This window comes from Alexandromys fortis, unplaced genomic scaffold (assembly GCF_014885135.2).
Source record: "Alexandromys fortis isolate MF-2015 unplaced genomic scaffold, M_Fortis_MF-2015_v1.1 scaffold_257, whole genome shotgun sequence".
Classification (NCBI taxonomy): domain Eukaryota; kingdom Metazoa; phylum Chordata; class Mammalia; order Rodentia; family Cricetidae; genus Alexandromys; species Alexandromys fortis.
Genome location: NW_026068134.1, coordinates 1542657 through 1558600, shown reverse-complemented (window position 1 = coordinate 1558600; position 15944 = coordinate 1542657). Strand labels below are relative to the sequence as shown.

At 47.2% G+C, this 15944-nt stretch overlaps 2 long non-coding RNA genes across 4 annotated transcripts in view; one reads left to right on the top strand and one right to left on the bottom strand.

Moving 5' to 3' along the window:
* LOC126491056 (uncharacterized) overlaps window positions 1-9543 on the bottom strand; it is a 43555-nt gene extending 34012 nt beyond the window's left edge. For all 3 annotated transcript variants that reach the window (XR_007589308.1, XR_007589307.1, XR_007589306.1), the window contains exons 1-2: window positions 9246-9543; window positions 4848-4901 (exon numbers count right to left, since the gene is read on the bottom strand). This is a non-coding gene — a long non-coding RNA (uncharacterized lncRNA). The remainder of the gene's footprint in view (window positions 1-4847; window positions 4902-9245) is intronic.
* LOC126491057 (uncharacterized) lies at window positions 8189-9620 on the top strand. The gene is made up of 3 exons (XR_007589309.1): window positions 8189-8456; window positions 8784-8865; window positions 9537-9620. It is a non-coding gene; the product is annotated as an uncharacterized lncRNA (long non-coding RNA).
* The last annotated feature ends 6324 nt before the right edge of the window (window positions 9621-15944 follow it).

Genomic DNA, 15944 nt, shown 5'->3' with positions numbered 1-15944 from the left:
GCTCACAACCATCTGTAATGGGGTCTGGTGCCCTCTTCTGGCCTTCAGGCATATACACAGACAGAATATTGTATACATAATAAATAAATAAATAAAAAGAATGGAGAGCAGTTACAGTGTGAGTGGGAACTGAAGTCTGAGACATGGACCACCAACACTTGACCCAAACCCACAGCTCTCAGAAGCATCTTACTTACAGACACGAGCACTCAGTTAGCGAGATGTGGACAGAGATTCAGGAACGAAAAATGTGGCAATATTGCCAAGATTACCAGGCAACCTATAGTACATGCCCAATCCAGAAACTTGTGTAACTAACCAAACAGTAGGAAGAGATTTGTACGTGTGTGTGAATACGGTCTCCTTCAGAGAGAGAAAAGCCCACTTTAAGGGGCACATACCTGATGTCTTAGTCAGGGTTTCTATCACTGCGATGAAACACCATGACCAAAAGCCACTTGAGGAAGAAAGGGTGTATGTGGCTTACACTTCCACAGCACTGCCATCTAAGGGAGTCAGGACAGGCTCTTACATGACAGGAACCTGGAGGCAGGAGCTGATGTTAAAAGCCACGGAGGAGTGCTGCGTACTGGCTTGCTTCTCATGGTTTGCTCAGGAAGTATAGGACCCAGGACCACTAGCCTGGGGGTGGGGCACACAGTGAGCCTGGCGCTCCCCATGAAATGCCTACAGCCTCATCGTAAGGTCTCATTCTCTCACTTGAGGTTTCCTCTGCTCAGGTGACTCGAGATTGTGTCAAATGACATAAAACAAGTCAACACACATGCACACACGCCTAGATTACTCTATTATAGCATAATAGAGTACCATAACCAGTGAAGTAACAGTGTATCACTCTGCCATCGAGGAAGATATGCTGGGCGTACTATTGTGGGCAAAAAGGCACGTGATGAGATAGCCATGGGCGCAGGTCTGTTTCCCATAAAAATGTGCGCTCTCGGCTCTGTACAGGGACAGGCTGGAAGGAATGATCAAACGTTAAGGGAAGATTATTCCAAATAATTATTACTTTTGTCTTTATGCTCTCTATTTTACTTCATTTCATTTTTAAACTTATTATTATTAGCTTTCTTTCTTTTTTTCTTTTTTCTTTTTTGTTCAAGACAGGGTTTCTCTGTGTAACAGTTTAGCTGTCCTGGAACTAGCCTTGTAGACCAGGCTGGCCTCGAACTCACAGAGATCCGCCTGCCTCTTCCTCCCAAGTGCTGAGATTAAAGATCTGTGTCACCATGCCGGGCCCCTTCTTTGTTTTCTTGGTGTATGTGTGTATGGTGTGTGTGCTTGTGTTTGTGTGTGCATATATGTGTATGGGCATGTGTGAATGTGTGTGTGTACATGCATGTGGACGCTAACTCTTGGTGTCAGGTGTCTTCTTCAATAACTTTCCACTCTATGTTCTGAGACAGAGTCGCTCACTAAGCCTGAAGCTTGCTGATTGGCTAGGCTGGCTTGCAAGCTCAATGGAGCCCCGTATCTCTGCCTCCCAGGTGCCAGGGTTACGGTTTCACCAAACCTTGTTCTCAGCTTGCACACTGGGATTAAACTCGGGGGCTTATGTTTGCCATCTCCTTTTTGCTTTGTTTTGTTTTTTTTTTTGTTTCTTGATACAGGGTTTCTCTGTGTAGCCCTGGCTCTGTAGACCAGGCTGACCTCAAACTCACAAAGCTCCACCTGCCTCTGCCTCTCGAGGGCTGGGTTTAAAAGCCTGCGACATCACTAACGCCTCACACCATATCCTAACCCTCTTCCTTTAAAAAAAAATCTTTTTACTTTAAAAGTTTTAGTTTTACAGAAAAATTCATTTTCTTTTTGGAAGTGCTGCTGAATGAGCCTAGGGCCTTGCCTGTGTGAGGCAAGCGCTCTGCTATGGGGCTCAACCGCAGCCTTCTGGAAACAGTACAGAACGCCACGCCCAGTTTCCTCTACTCTCCGCATTTCCTGACAAGGCACATTTGTGGCAATGAAGAAACCGATATCAGTGCCTTACCACTGAGATGCATGCTCTATGCAGACCTCTGCTCTTGACTGTCCTCTGTCCTAAGAGTCGGTCCAGGATAGTGAGTCACATTTAATCCCTGTTCTCTTTGGTTCCTGTCCTTGCTTCTTTGTTATTCATGATCTTGACAGTCTGAGGAACACTGGTTTGTAGTCTATCTCTCAGTCGGGATAGCACTAATATTTTTCTCAGGCTTCCACTGGGGTGCAGTGCTGTGGGACAATGGTCTGTACCTTGTATTTTAGATAAACGCGATTGACCAGTAGCCAGGCAGGAAGTATAGGTGGGGCGACCAGGCAGGAAGCAGAGGCAGGGCAATGAGAATTCTGGGAAGTGGAAAGCTCAGTCTTGCGGCCAGATGCAGAGGATGCAAAACGTGACTGCCTCGCTGAAAAAGGTACCAAGCCATGTGGCTAACACAGACAAGAATTATGGGCTAATATTAAGTTACAAGAGTTAATAAGAAGCCTTAGATTTTAGGCCAATCAGTTTATAATTAATATAGACCTCTGTGTGGTTTCTTTGGGACTTAACGACTGCGGGAACCAGACAGGACAGAAATCTCTGTCAACTGTTCAGGTCTCTGGGAGGAGGGCCACGGGAGTGAAGGCGGTTTCCCCACGCTATTGACACAGTTTATCACTGGGCCTTAATTTTGATTGCTTGGTTAAGGTGCTACTTGCTGAGTGTCTCCAGCGGGAAATGAAGAGCCCCCCCCCCCATTCAGGCCCTTGTCTAGTGTGCTGTTTGTAAGGAAGTCACTATACAGTTCACACTAAAGAGTCTGGACTCAGCTCTGCCTCCTCGCAGCAGCTGGTCACGTGACTTACTTGTCCGGCTAGATGAGGGGTTTCTCTCTCCTCTCGTGCAATTATTCTATCATGCACTGTCTTAGAGTTTCTCTGGCTGTGACTAAAAACACTATGACCAAAATTAACTTGGGGAGGAAAGGGCTTATTTTACTGTATAGCCTGTGTTAAGCTGACATAAAACCAGCCAGCATGCCTGTTTATTCTGTTATCAGGTTCAACACAGTGATATTTGTTGTGTGTTTTAGATACCATCCCTTATTATTTATTTACTGCTCAGTTATCTCCTGCTTTGGCTATTGGGAGTTGCTTTCAGTTTTCCCATTGTACTCCCATCTGTCCACATGCTGTGGCATTTTGTGTGTGGGGTGTGTGTGTGTGTGTGTGTGTGTGTGTGAGAGAGAGAGAGAGAGAGAGAGAGAGAGAGAGAGAGAGAGAGAGAGAGTTTGCATGTGTATGTGACTGCATTTGGGACCACTTCCTTACTTTTGGGCACTATGAGATGCTCCATTATCTCCTCAATGTGGCCTCCTTCCCAGACATAATCAGTCCTTCCTCCAAGAAGGCCTAGGTCCTCTAATTAGAAAATGGCATTAGAAACCAAGGTCTAAGCCGGGAGATGTTGGCTCATGCCTTTAATCCCAGTACTCAGGAAACAGAAGTCAGACTGGTCTCCAGGACAGCCAGGGTTACCCTGTCTCAAAACAAACGAAACAAATGGATGGACAGATGGAAAGGAAGGAAGGAAGGAAGGAAGGAAGGAAGGAAGGAAGGAAGGAAGGAAGGAAGGAAGGAAGGAAGAGATGGAGGAACGAAAGAAACCAGGATCTATGCATTTCAGTCTATGTATAGGAATGGGGTTACAAAGCAGCTTTATTTTGGCAAAGCAACATTGGGCGGTGTGTCTTAATGGCAAAACTAAGAGTCGCTAAGGGGAGGTTGGGAAGGGGTGGGCACTGTCCTTGGGAGAAGAATATGGATGGATCATAGGAGCCTCACAAAGCCAGGAAAGGACTCTGACCCTGTCTTGGGTCTCTTCCAGAGTGAACTTACGATTCTTCCACCATCAGACAATAACAAAGTCATGGGACAATGGAGAACTGGTTGTGAACTGTGTGTGTGTGGATGTGTGTGAAGGCCAGCACCATGTCTCTCCCTCTGGTACTCTCTACCTCACTTTTTGAGACAGGGCTCATTATTAGCCTGGAGCTTCCTGATCAGGTTATTAGGCTGGCTGGTGGCAAGTTCCACAGACCCACCTCCTTGTTTCTGCCTCTCTGGGGCCAAGATTATAGGTGCGCACCACGGTACCCTGTGTTTATGTGGGTGCTGAGACCAGAACTCAGGGCCTCGGCTTGTGCAGCGAGCACTCTGCCAGCGGAGTCATCGCCTCCGCTCCTGGCTATGAATTCGATGAAATGGGCCAACTCTGTACAGCATAAAGTCTTTGTCCCCGGAGGAAGACTCTGCAGAAGGAACAGTGAGTGTGGCTTGTGTCAGTTGATAACTGTAGCTTTTCCCCTGGATTTGGACATTCATAACCTTGTGCTCTGTCCTCATGAATCAGGATCAGACTCCATTTCCACCCGCACATCCCTCATCTCTGGCTACTGCTCCCATTCCTGGACAGTTTTGTGAGATTCCTCAAGCCAAACAATGGTGCAAACTTTTCAAAAATTTTGTCTTCATTTTTGCTTTTTCTGTCAGACAGTAAAAGTAAGTAATTTTCACACATTGATTCACAGAAAGGGAAGCCCTGATGAGAAGACACTATAGGCAGAAACACACAGGGTCTGCACTGTAGGCCTGGGAAAAGACCCAGGAGAGCTTTGTACCTCCCCCCGAGTCACAGTGCTGGGCCGTGAATGCCAAGCCTATGCTTGGGTCTCTAGATTTTTCAAAAGTCAGCAAGCAACTTACCATGACCCCTCTGTCACAGTGCGACATGTTCAAGTGATGAAAATCCAGACTCAAACTGGATTTAGAATTTAAAATTGCATTCATTTAAAACTGCAGCATACCTGCCTTTTGCCCTCAATATGTTATGTCAGCCTTTGATCCAAATCAGCAGAGGCCTGGAGAAAACAAGGAAATTAATAAGTCCCGTCTTCCCAGTCTCACACCCAGAAACCCACACGCCAGAAGCAAGAGCAGCAAGGGCTTTCTGTGCAAAGGCTAAAACACATTTAGAGGAGAAAGGGCTCGATAAGCTGTGAGTGTTCATTCTTCTTCATTATTTTTTGGCAAATAAGCTTTTTCCTCTAAGCCAAAGGAGATATCATCAAAATACTTTGTTGCCACACCTGCGCTCCAGATCTCCTGGGAAGAATGAGTTTGCTTGACTAGGCAGTACTGATGCTTTAGATGAGAAAATTATCATGACGGTGCCTGTCCCATGTGCTGTGCGATGTGGAGACGCCTCCCTAGCCTCACTCATTAGCTACGAGTCGTGAACCCTTCTCAACCAACCAGAACTATCTCCAGACACTGACAGCTAACTGTACCTTTCAGGCAAAGGGGTAGGGTGTGTGTAGTTGAGAACCATGGGTAATGTCAAATCTTCTGTATCACCATGACAGAGCACTCTGCTTTTTGTTGCTGTGATAAAACACTCCGATGAAAAGACTCTTAGGAGGAAAGGGTTTATTTCCGCTCCCTCCTCCAGGTCACAGTCTGTCACTGAGGGAAGTCAGGGCAGGAACTAAAGCCACGGAGGATACTGCTGGCTGCCTCACCACTCTCCCGTTCACTCTGCTCTCAACTGGTTTCTTACGTGTCTAGGCATGGTGTCACCCACAGGGGACTGGGCCTTCCCCTATCAATCATCAATCCAGTCAATTTCTCATAGACATGGCCACAGGCCAGTCTGATTGGGCAATTCTTCAGTTAAGGTTCCCTCTTCCCAGATAACACTGGGTTGTACCAAGATGATAATAAAAACTAACCAGGATGGGGGAAAAGAAATTTTATAGTGAGCTATAACTATCTTATAAAGAAAGATATTGTCTTCGTTACAGTTTCTATTGCTATGAAAAGACACCATGACCATGGGAAAACATTTAATTGGCTGGCTTAAAATTCAGAGGTTCATCCAGTTATCATCATGGTAGGACATGGTGACATACAGGTGGACATGGTGGCATGCAGGTGGACATGGTGGCATACAGGTGGACATGGTGGCATGCAGGTGGACATGGTGGCATACAGGTGGACATGGTGGCATGCAGGTGGACATGGTGGCATACAGGTGGACATGGTGGCATGCAGGTGGACATGGTGGCATACAGGTGGACATGGTGGCATGCAGGTGGACATGGTGGCATACAGGTGGACATGGTGGCATGCAGGTGGACATGGTGGCATACAGGTGGACATGGTGGCATACAGGTGGACATGGTGGCATACAGGTGGACATGGTGGCGTATAGGTGGACATGGTGGCATACAGGTGGACATGATGGCATGCAGGTGGACATGGTGGCATACAGGTGGACATGGTGCTGGAGAAGGAGATGAGAGCTTTACATCTTGACATGCAGGCAACAGGAAGTAAACTGAGATATTGGGCATGCCTTGAACATAAATGAGACCTCAAAGCCCACCTCCATAGTGATACACTTCCTCCAACAAAGCCGCCTCTACCCCAACAAAACCACACCTCCCGATAGTGCAACTCCTTTTGGGGGACCATTTCTTTTTAATCACCATAGGCATCTTTTGTGCCATGGGACATATAGTTTGTCTCTGACCCAATGTAAACGAAACAGTCAAGAAGAAGAGGAAGAAAAAGATGAGGAGAGATCAGTTGTGTGGCTTGAATGAGCAGGCTCCCTCATAGGCTCATTCCTTTTGCATGCTTATTCCCAACTGATGAAATGGTTAAGGATTAGGAGGTATGGCCTTGTTGGAGTAGATATGAGATGTGCCATGGGGTGGGCTTTCAGGTTTCAAAAATCCATGCCAGGTATAACCTATCTGACTGTCTGTCTATCTATCTATCTATCTATCTATCTATCTATCTATCTATCTATCTATCTATCTGCTGTGAATGCTTTAATGGGGCTTAATGAGACTTCCTGGTTGAAACTTGGAAGCCAGTAGTTCTGAGAGCAATGTAGGCTGGACTCAAGAATAAACAAGTGCCCCACAGACCATTCTTGTGATGTTTTGACAAAGAATGTGGCTGTTTTATGTCCTTGTCCTCATTATCTGTCTGAGGCTAAACTGAGGAGTTTGGGGTTAATGGCCCTGGCAGGGGATTAACTGTGTCCTGAGGTTATTAGTGACCAGCTTTATGCAGATTTATGTCAAAAAGGAGCAGGCAGGGCAAAAAGAAATGCAAAATGTACAGTTTGAGGAGCAAAAGAGCCCCCAGGAAGTGTAATGCTGGAGTCAAGTCCTGTTAAATGGACCAAAAGGAGTGGTGACCTTGGGTCAAGACACCACCCAGCTAACGCAGCAACCTGTGAAAGGAGCAAACCTGAGGGATTTGCTTGGCTTAGAAACCATCAACAAATCAAAGTTTCTACAAAGCAAGTCATCCAGAGCGCCAAGTTTCAGCCCAAGTAAGCAGCAGAACTTGGCAGCTTCGCCTTGTGGTTCTGGCTTAAGCGTAAAGGATAAAGGAGGGGGTTATTGAATCTTCCTCCATGGTTAAAGTGCTGATGACATGCATTAGGTAAGGCAGCCACTGTATGGAGGCCCAGAGAAGCCATTTCTCAAAGCTGTGAAGGTAAAACCTGGATTGCATTGGTGTGGGAGATGCCAGAGCCCTGGGATATTTGCCGAGGAGAGCTATATATTATAGACCAAGTGTGGAACCAGCCCAAGAGAGAGAAGTGTGTTTCAGTCAACAAAGCTAAAAGGAGATGGAGATCTGGAGAGTACTTTGACACCAGACATAGAAATGCAAAATTTAGAGTTTGCCTTGCTGATATTTGGTCCCAGTATTTGGAACAAAGGGAGTGATATTTGATTTTTGGTTCCATTATTTCCTTACTATACTCCTTTTCCTCCCCCTTTGGACTAGGAGGAATGTAAGTATTTTGATTTTGGTTTTACAGGGAGTTACAGTTAAGATATAGGGTTGGTGACGGGTGGTGGTGGTACACTCCTTTAGTCTCAGTACCTGGGAGGCAGAGGCAGGTGGATCTTCAAGTTTGAGACCAGCCTGGTCTACAGATTGAGTTCCAGGACAGGCAGGGCTGTTACACAGAGAAACAAAACAAACCAACCAAACAAAAAAGGTCACTTTGGGTCTCAGAAGAGACTTTAAACTTGTAAACAGTGTTGAGACTGGGGGACTATGAGGACTTTTGATGTTGGACTGAATGCATTTTGCACTATGATGTGACTACAAGACCATGGGCCAGGGAGTGGAATGTGAAGGTCTGGATGAGAATGGCCTCCCTAAATTCACGTGTGTGCATGCTTACTTCCCCGTGGATGAACTGGGAACTATCATCATCTGGAAATATCTTAACTCACAATCTGATGTCCTGGCCTGTGGTAGCTCAGAATCTAACTACTGTAGGATGATGTTCAAAGACACTTGTTAGCCTGTTTAGAAGGCCTAAGCTTCCTCACAGTATGGTGGCCTCCTCGTCGTCAGTCATCTTGCCTGACTACTCTGTAAGGTTGGAGGTTTGGGTGATGAGGGCACACCCCTGAGGGAAGCAGCTACCGGAAGGTTTCTGTTAGGGCTAACGTTATAATTCTTGGCTGGGGTCAGATCCGCGTGATGATTCTGTGAAAATTTAGAGTGGTCCTCATGCTATCATTCGCTCACTTTTATGGGAATATACTATAGTTATACATGGATTAAACATCTGAAGAAGGCATATCTTGCAAGTAATGAGACACATGAGTCAAGGGACAGAGCAGATATTGGCCTCTGGGCAATCTCTGTCCCAGGGAATCTAGAAGGTTAAGGTCTTTTTACTTTTATGTTTTTGACAGGACTCAAGTCGCTCAGGCTGGCCTCCAGCTCCTTACATAACCGAGGATGACCTGCAGCTTCTAATTCTCCTGCTTCTGCTCCGTAAGTGCTGGGACTACTGCGTGGTGCTGGGGATTGAACCCCTGGCTTTGTGCATGCTAGGCAAGTGCTCTACCAACTAAGCTATAGTCTGTAAACTCTGGAAGCTTATTAAGTTATCAGGGAACATTGCCAAAGAAACCCTCAGACTGGACTGTGACAAACCACGACAGGTAAAGACTCCAAATCACACCACGTCCCAACTCCGCACCAGCAGGAAACACCACGGCTCCAAGCAGCAGCATTTCCAGTGCTGGCCACTCAGAGATGGCCACTGGGGGTGAGGATCAGAGAGTGACCTCAGAGCACAGCACAAAACCGTGTGTTTGCCAGACCCGCTCTCAAGTCCATGTTCAAGCTCTGGGGAATGTTTGCTTACTTACTCTGGCTCCCCAGCAGTATCTGTGTGCTAGGCAGCTGTGCTCCTTCCTTTTCTTGTGACTGAAACAAATGCAGCTTAGGGAGAAGAAGACTTCTTTTGGCTGACGGTTAAGAAGGCCAAGGCCTGTCATGATGTCCAGACATGGCGGCAGGAACATGGAGCAACTGGCCATGATGTGTCAGAGAGAGATAAATGCTGGTGCTCCATTCAATCCTCCTTTCTTTTTATTTAGTCTGGACCCCAAGGCCATGGGATCATGCTGCCTAAATACCCGGTGGATTTTCTTCCTCAGGGAAACATATTCATGGACAAACCAGAAGTGTGTCTCCTAGCTAACTCCAAATCCAGTCAACTTGAGGATGAAGACAGATATCAGAGTGGCACATCTCTAAAAGAGAAATCGTCCACTGTCGCCCCTGCCCGGCATATCAAACCCAGAGATAAAGGAAAAACAGCCCGAAATGGAATATCTCTGGCAATGAGAAGAAAGGAAAATGATGGGTACAGCCTCAGGATGCCCCATCTTCACAGGGCAAGAGGTGGGGGAGCCATGAGTAGGCTGCAGTCTATGTCTTGGTCAGCACCTTTGGTGCTCTCACCCTTTCTTACTAACTGCAAGAATGCGTCTGTCCAAGATTTACCGTGACAACTTCCGCAATGGAAGCAATTAAGGTGTCTTCATGAGGGGCTGTTTGAACGTCTGCTTCCTCCACAACCCAAAGACTGGGTGCTCTAGCAGCAACGGATCGCTAGTGTTCATGTTCCAGTTCTCTGGCAATAATTTCGCTACATCTTGGTGAACTCAGTGAATGCCCTGATCTGTTTGATCTTTACAGAGCTTGTTAACTAATAACTAAGTTCAAACATCAGTGTCTGGTCAAAATCCTTGAACTACACTTGCCTTTGTTGCGCTGGACCCCAATTATCTCATCATATCTCATCATAGACTCCCGAGGAGCACTTCTTTGAACTTGAGAAGGAGACAGAGCAGATGGGGCCCCCACACCTGGCTGGCATGCCCGTGCGTGTCTGTATGGCAGGTGTGGGTGTGGAGTCAACACCTAGACTGGAACAAGGACTTGCAGCGCGCTGCGGGGGGGGGGGGGGGGGGGGGGGGGGGGGGGGGGGGGGGGGGGGGGGGGGGGGGGGGGGGGGAGGCAGAAGCACAAGGGGCAGTGGCATTTGCTCCAGATCCGAGAGGATGAGTAATGTTTTATTTCTAACAGAGGCTTGGTATTTGCAGACTTAGCCATTATCAGGAACTGGCAGTGGGGTGTGGCCAGGAATCGGATTGAAGGGGCAATGGAACTCCTCTGAGAAGGTTATCGAAGCAGGACAAAAGGTGTTCAGGGTTCTGAAGGTGATCAGACACAGGGGGATCTGGCCAGCATGGTGGGGGCCGGGGGAGATGTGGTGGAGTTGGGGAGAGTGGTGAAGTGCTTCTTGTCTAGGAAGATTTCACTCAGGGCGGATCATTCCCAGACCCACGAGAACTCAGGACAGGGCCTGAATAAGTCGCCACCTGCCTCTGTTGATCCTGTGAAGGCGCAATGTCTCAAGAGAGACCCTCTGGCTAAGTGAGGTCTGCACGCTTTCATGTGGGACAGGATCAGATCAGGTGGCCCTAGGCTTGGATATAAGACCACGAGATGGTTGAACGAGCTATCTACTGGCCTACGACCCTATTCTAAGGAAACAGTCTACCCAGGAGGCAGCTCCAGCAAAGAAAAGATCTGGAGTGTCCCACTGCAGCAGGGCACTCGTATCCTTTCCCATGATGCTAAAGAGAGCGCTTATGTCAGTCTCGGACTGGAATGTGCACCTGCTCCCGCCCATCAGGAGGGAAGTTTGGTGGGACAACCGTGGGATGCTGAAGGGGAGGACAATCACAGTGAAGCTTTGTTTTTGCTTTGTTTTGGACTCCCAGTGTAACTCACTTCTTCAAGGTCCCAAGAAATTGCACTGCTCACAGATAGTCCAGGAAAACGCTGCTAAGTCAGACGAAGGAAAAAGGAGGGAGAAGGGAAGATGCTCCACACCCTGGGAACGTCTTTCCTTGTCACCCTCGTCACCATGTCCTCTTAACCCTAGCCTCCAACTCACCACACACGTGAGGCTTTTTTTTTTTAATGGCTTTTTTCACCCTGCTCCAGAGTTTCTCCCCACACCAAAGAACCTGATCCTGGAGCCCCCTCCGCAGTGTGGAGTCCATGCCACACCACAGTTAACCTCACCTTACTGTCTCAGGTCACCTCTCCTGGGTACTGGGCATCAGTCCCTGATGGTGGTGCACAGTGGCACCTGATGGGACAGCTGCTCCAGTGTGGGCGTTCAGTCTAAGCAGCCTGTGGCGATGGGCCCTATCTCTGGTGCCTGTTGGTTTGCTTTGTTCCCAAAGCTGGAAGGACTGTTGGGCAGATGGGAACCCGTCTTGTAGTGTAATCTGAGTGGCTATGATGGCCTCGGAGAACTGCGGGCTGATTATCCTAATCCCTAATGCTCCTAATCAGAAAGCTTTTGCCAGCTGGCATGATACTATAAGTAGAAAATGCCGCTCACCTTCGTCTCTGGAAGTCACAGTCAAAATGTGGGCACATTAAAGCATTGCACAAGGGCTGGCAAGGTGGCTCAGTGGGCAAAGGTGCTCGCTGCCAAATCTGACGACCTGAGTTTGACCTCTGGGAAGCACATGGTGGAAGGAGAGAGCCCACTCCTGAAAGTTGCCTCTGACCCCCACTCACGTGGACACCCACACATTTACACTTATACATAACAAACAAGTTAATATAATTCTTAAGGATATTCTAAGACCAAGCAGCGGTGGCACATGCCTTTAATTCCAGCACTTGGGAGGCAGAGAGAGGTGGGTCTTTATACATTCCAGGCCAGCCTGGTCTACAAAGTGAGTTTCAGGATAACCAAGGCTATAGCGAAATCTTGTCTCAAAATAAACAACAACAAAAAAATTCTGTAAAATTACTTCTAGGCTATGGTGTATACAAATGTGTAGGATCAATGAATTTCATATTTTGACTTAGTTTGTGTTTTGATTTAGGTCCCATTACCTAGAAATCTCACTATGAATATACAAGTATTCTCAAATCTAAAATATGTCAGTTTTCTGTGAGACACGATATAACCATGTAGCTCTTGCTAGCCTGGAACTCACTACATAGACCAAGCCAGCCTTGAACTCGGAGATCCATTAGCCTCTGGCCCTGAGAACTGGGGCTAAAGGTGTATAATACCACATCCGACTAGAGTTTTGGATCAAGATACTAGCCAGTGCTTTTTCCAGAGTCCTTGCCTCACTCCAGGAGGAGCCCACAACTGGGGGTCAGGGGTTAAGAGGTGGCTGGGGTGGAGTTGTTTGGCAGTTGCCAGGCTCTGATAACAGGTCTGGTTGAGTCACTGGGTATGCTGAGAGCTAGCAAGGGAAGAAGGCGTCTCTCCTGCTCACTTCCTCACTTCCTCTATTCCCTCCCCTCCCATGACTCTCCCTGGCTACCTCCTCCCTGGTCCATGAATTCCCTGGAATTTCCTGCCTACCTCTTCCTCCTGCCTCAAACAAGAAACTCCAGACACCTGTGGCAGTGACATTTTAGGTCCTCAATAGGCAGCCCTAACCCAAGGATCTACAAAGTACCCAGCAATCCTTGTGTTTGTGTGGGTGTGGGTGTGTGTGCCTGTTACTCTAACCCAAGTGGACCATGCAATTCCTATTTGGGACACCGACTATGTGGCAGACAGTAAACCTCTGTAGAAGTAGATGGGTTTTAAGGACATAGACCTGTCAGAGCAAGGCAATTCAAGGGTTGCTACCCTTGGAGGGCAACACTCCCAGATTCTAAGGATGAACTGCTGGAAAGGGCCCAAAGCTTGCCCAATACTGCTGTCTTAGTTAGGGTTTCTATTACTGTGAAGAGATACAGTAACTCTTACAAAGAAAACATTTAATTGAGGTAGAGGCTTACAGTTTCAGAGGTTCAGTGACAGGGATCATGGCAACTAGCAGGCAAACGCCATCACATTTTGACCAGAAGGCAGCAGGAAGTCAACTGACTGTCAGACTGAGTGAAGCTGGAGAAAAGAGCCCACCCCCATAGTGACACACTTCCTCCAACAAGGCCACACCTTCTAATAGTGCCTGGGGAGGCATTTTCTTTCAAACTACCACAACCACCGTCAATGTCAGCTTCAAAAGCACCTGCAACCCTCACTAGCACCACAAATTAAATCCAGGGCTCCTTTGCCCTTGAACAAAGCTCTGTCAGCCCCCTGGGCATTTACATGGGAAGGCCTTCCTTGTCCGGCCTTTACCTTGCTGAGATGCAGTTCACATCAACTAGTATGCCACACAGTTGTGTGACACTCTCACAGGTGACCCATGATAGTATTTCTTCTCAGTTTTATGGATACAGACACTGAGGCTGGGGCTCTGGGAATAGTCTGGGGTCTGGGAGTAGTCTGACTTGCAGGCATGAGGACCCTGAGTTTGATCCCCAGAACTCATGTTAAAAAAAAAAATACCTGGCATGGTGAGACAAGCTTGCAATTTTAGTGCAGGGAGGCAGAGACAGGAAGATCCCAGAGGGCCTCTTGGCACACCAGAGAGCCTAGTCAGGGAGTGCCAGGTTCCAGGGAAAGCCTGGTCTGTAGTGTGCTAGCCAATGTCACAGTGGCACAAGTAGATGCAGCCCAGGTCCATCTAAGTTCTGGAAATTTCCCGACCCCAATCCTTATCATTCTTTTTTTTTTTTTAAGAATTTTATTTATTATGTATATAGTGTTCTGCCTGCATGTAAGTCTCCACATGAGAAGAAGGCACCAGATCTCATTGTAGATGGTTGTGTGATGTAGGTAGGACTTCTACTTTCATTGTTTAATAAAGAAACTGCCTTGGCCCTTGATGTAGAAAATTAGATAGGCTGAGTAAGCAGAACAAATGCTGGGAGGAAGTGAGGCAATTGCCATGCCTCTCTTCTCTGGGTCAGACGCAATGAAGCTCCGGCCCAAGATGGACGTAAGCTAGAATCTTCTTGGTAAGACACCACCTCATGGTGCTACACAGATTACTAAATATGGGTTAAGCAAGATATGAGAGTTAGTCAAGAAGAGGGTAGATATAATGGGCCAAGCAGTGTTTAAAAGAATACACTTTTGTTATTTCAGGGCATAAGCTAGCCAGGCAGCCGGGAGCTGGGTGGCAGGACGCAGCCCGCAGCTCCTTCTACAGTTGTGAGCCACCATATGGTTGCTGGGAATTGAACTCAGGACCTCTGGAAGAACAGTCAGAGCTCTTAACCTCTGAGCCATCTCTCCAGCCCCTCTTTGGCATTCTTTATCCTCTTATAGATTCCTATTTTTCTTATAGCTCCCTTGTGATCTCAACCACAGCTTTCAAATGATTTGATTATTCATAAGGCTGAGCTTACAAATATTACCCCCCCCTTATCTTCTTTTTTTTTTTTTTTTTTTCATTGAGACAGGATCTCACCATGTAGTTCTGGCTGATCTGGAATTCTCTGTAGACCAGGCTGGCCTTGAACTCACAGAGATCTGCCTGTCCCTGCCTCCTGTGTGTGCCACCACACTTGAGTTGGGTTTCCTTTTTAAGGGTGACCTTCTATATCGTTCCATCTTTTCAAAACATGGGGTGTGGGCACAAACTGTAAACAGTTGCTCTGAGGCTCTGCAGAAAAATTCCTTGTTCCTGGACTGCAGCGGCCCCTTTAAGCAGTGTTTCCTGGTAGGGGAGACAGGAGTCATTTGGGGTTTGTTTGGCTCATCTGTCTTCCCATTCCCATAGCAACACGACTCACCTGTCAATCAAGATTCTCCTCTATACCCTAGAAACAAACAAGCATGTGACTGAAGCTTGGCCAATCAGGAGAATTCATTTCCACCAGCCATGATGATTGGTCCCAGGATGAGTTCATGGTCCAGCGACTGTAAACATCCTTTTCTAAGTGTTAAATGAAAGGGACATGCCAGTATGTCATCTTTTTTCATTTCATAGGGAGAATCATTTCCTGGAATGGGGCAGTCCTGTTCCCTGATCATAAGAGTCCAGTATTGGGATCCTTGGAAATCTGTTGTATTTCATGTAGGACAAGCTGTGACCCAACTATAGGTGCCACTGAGACCCAAGCAGGAGTGCGGCGAATAACAAGAGGGTCTTCGGCCCTTCCTTCATGGATTCTAAAGCTATGCTTGCTTATACATAAATATGTTTTTAAATGTGGCACGTTTTGTGAAATTGCTTTGGAAAGACTGTCACCAATATGAATCACTTTGGCACTGAGGAGAGAGTCTGTTTTGCATGCCCTAGCCACACCTGTTATTTCAGGCTTTACATGTCTATGGCCCTAGCCTCACCTACCGTTGTTGGTCTTTATATGCCTGAACCTGATCGTGGAGACAGCTGCAGACACCTGCCTGCTATTGAGCCAGGTTCCCTCAGGGCCTGTCCCCAAAGCTGCCTGGTCTTAGCCTTGATTCCAAATCTTTCAAGTGGCCTATGGCTCTACCACCCAGAGTGTATCCCATTTCCTATAAGTTGTTTGATTGGTTCTTTTATTTGTGTACTTTAGATTTCTTTATGTGTATGAGTGTTTGGCTGCATGCCTGTCTGTGCACCATGTGAGTGTCAGAAGAGGGAATCAGATGCCCTGAGACTGGAGTTACTGGAGCTGAAGCT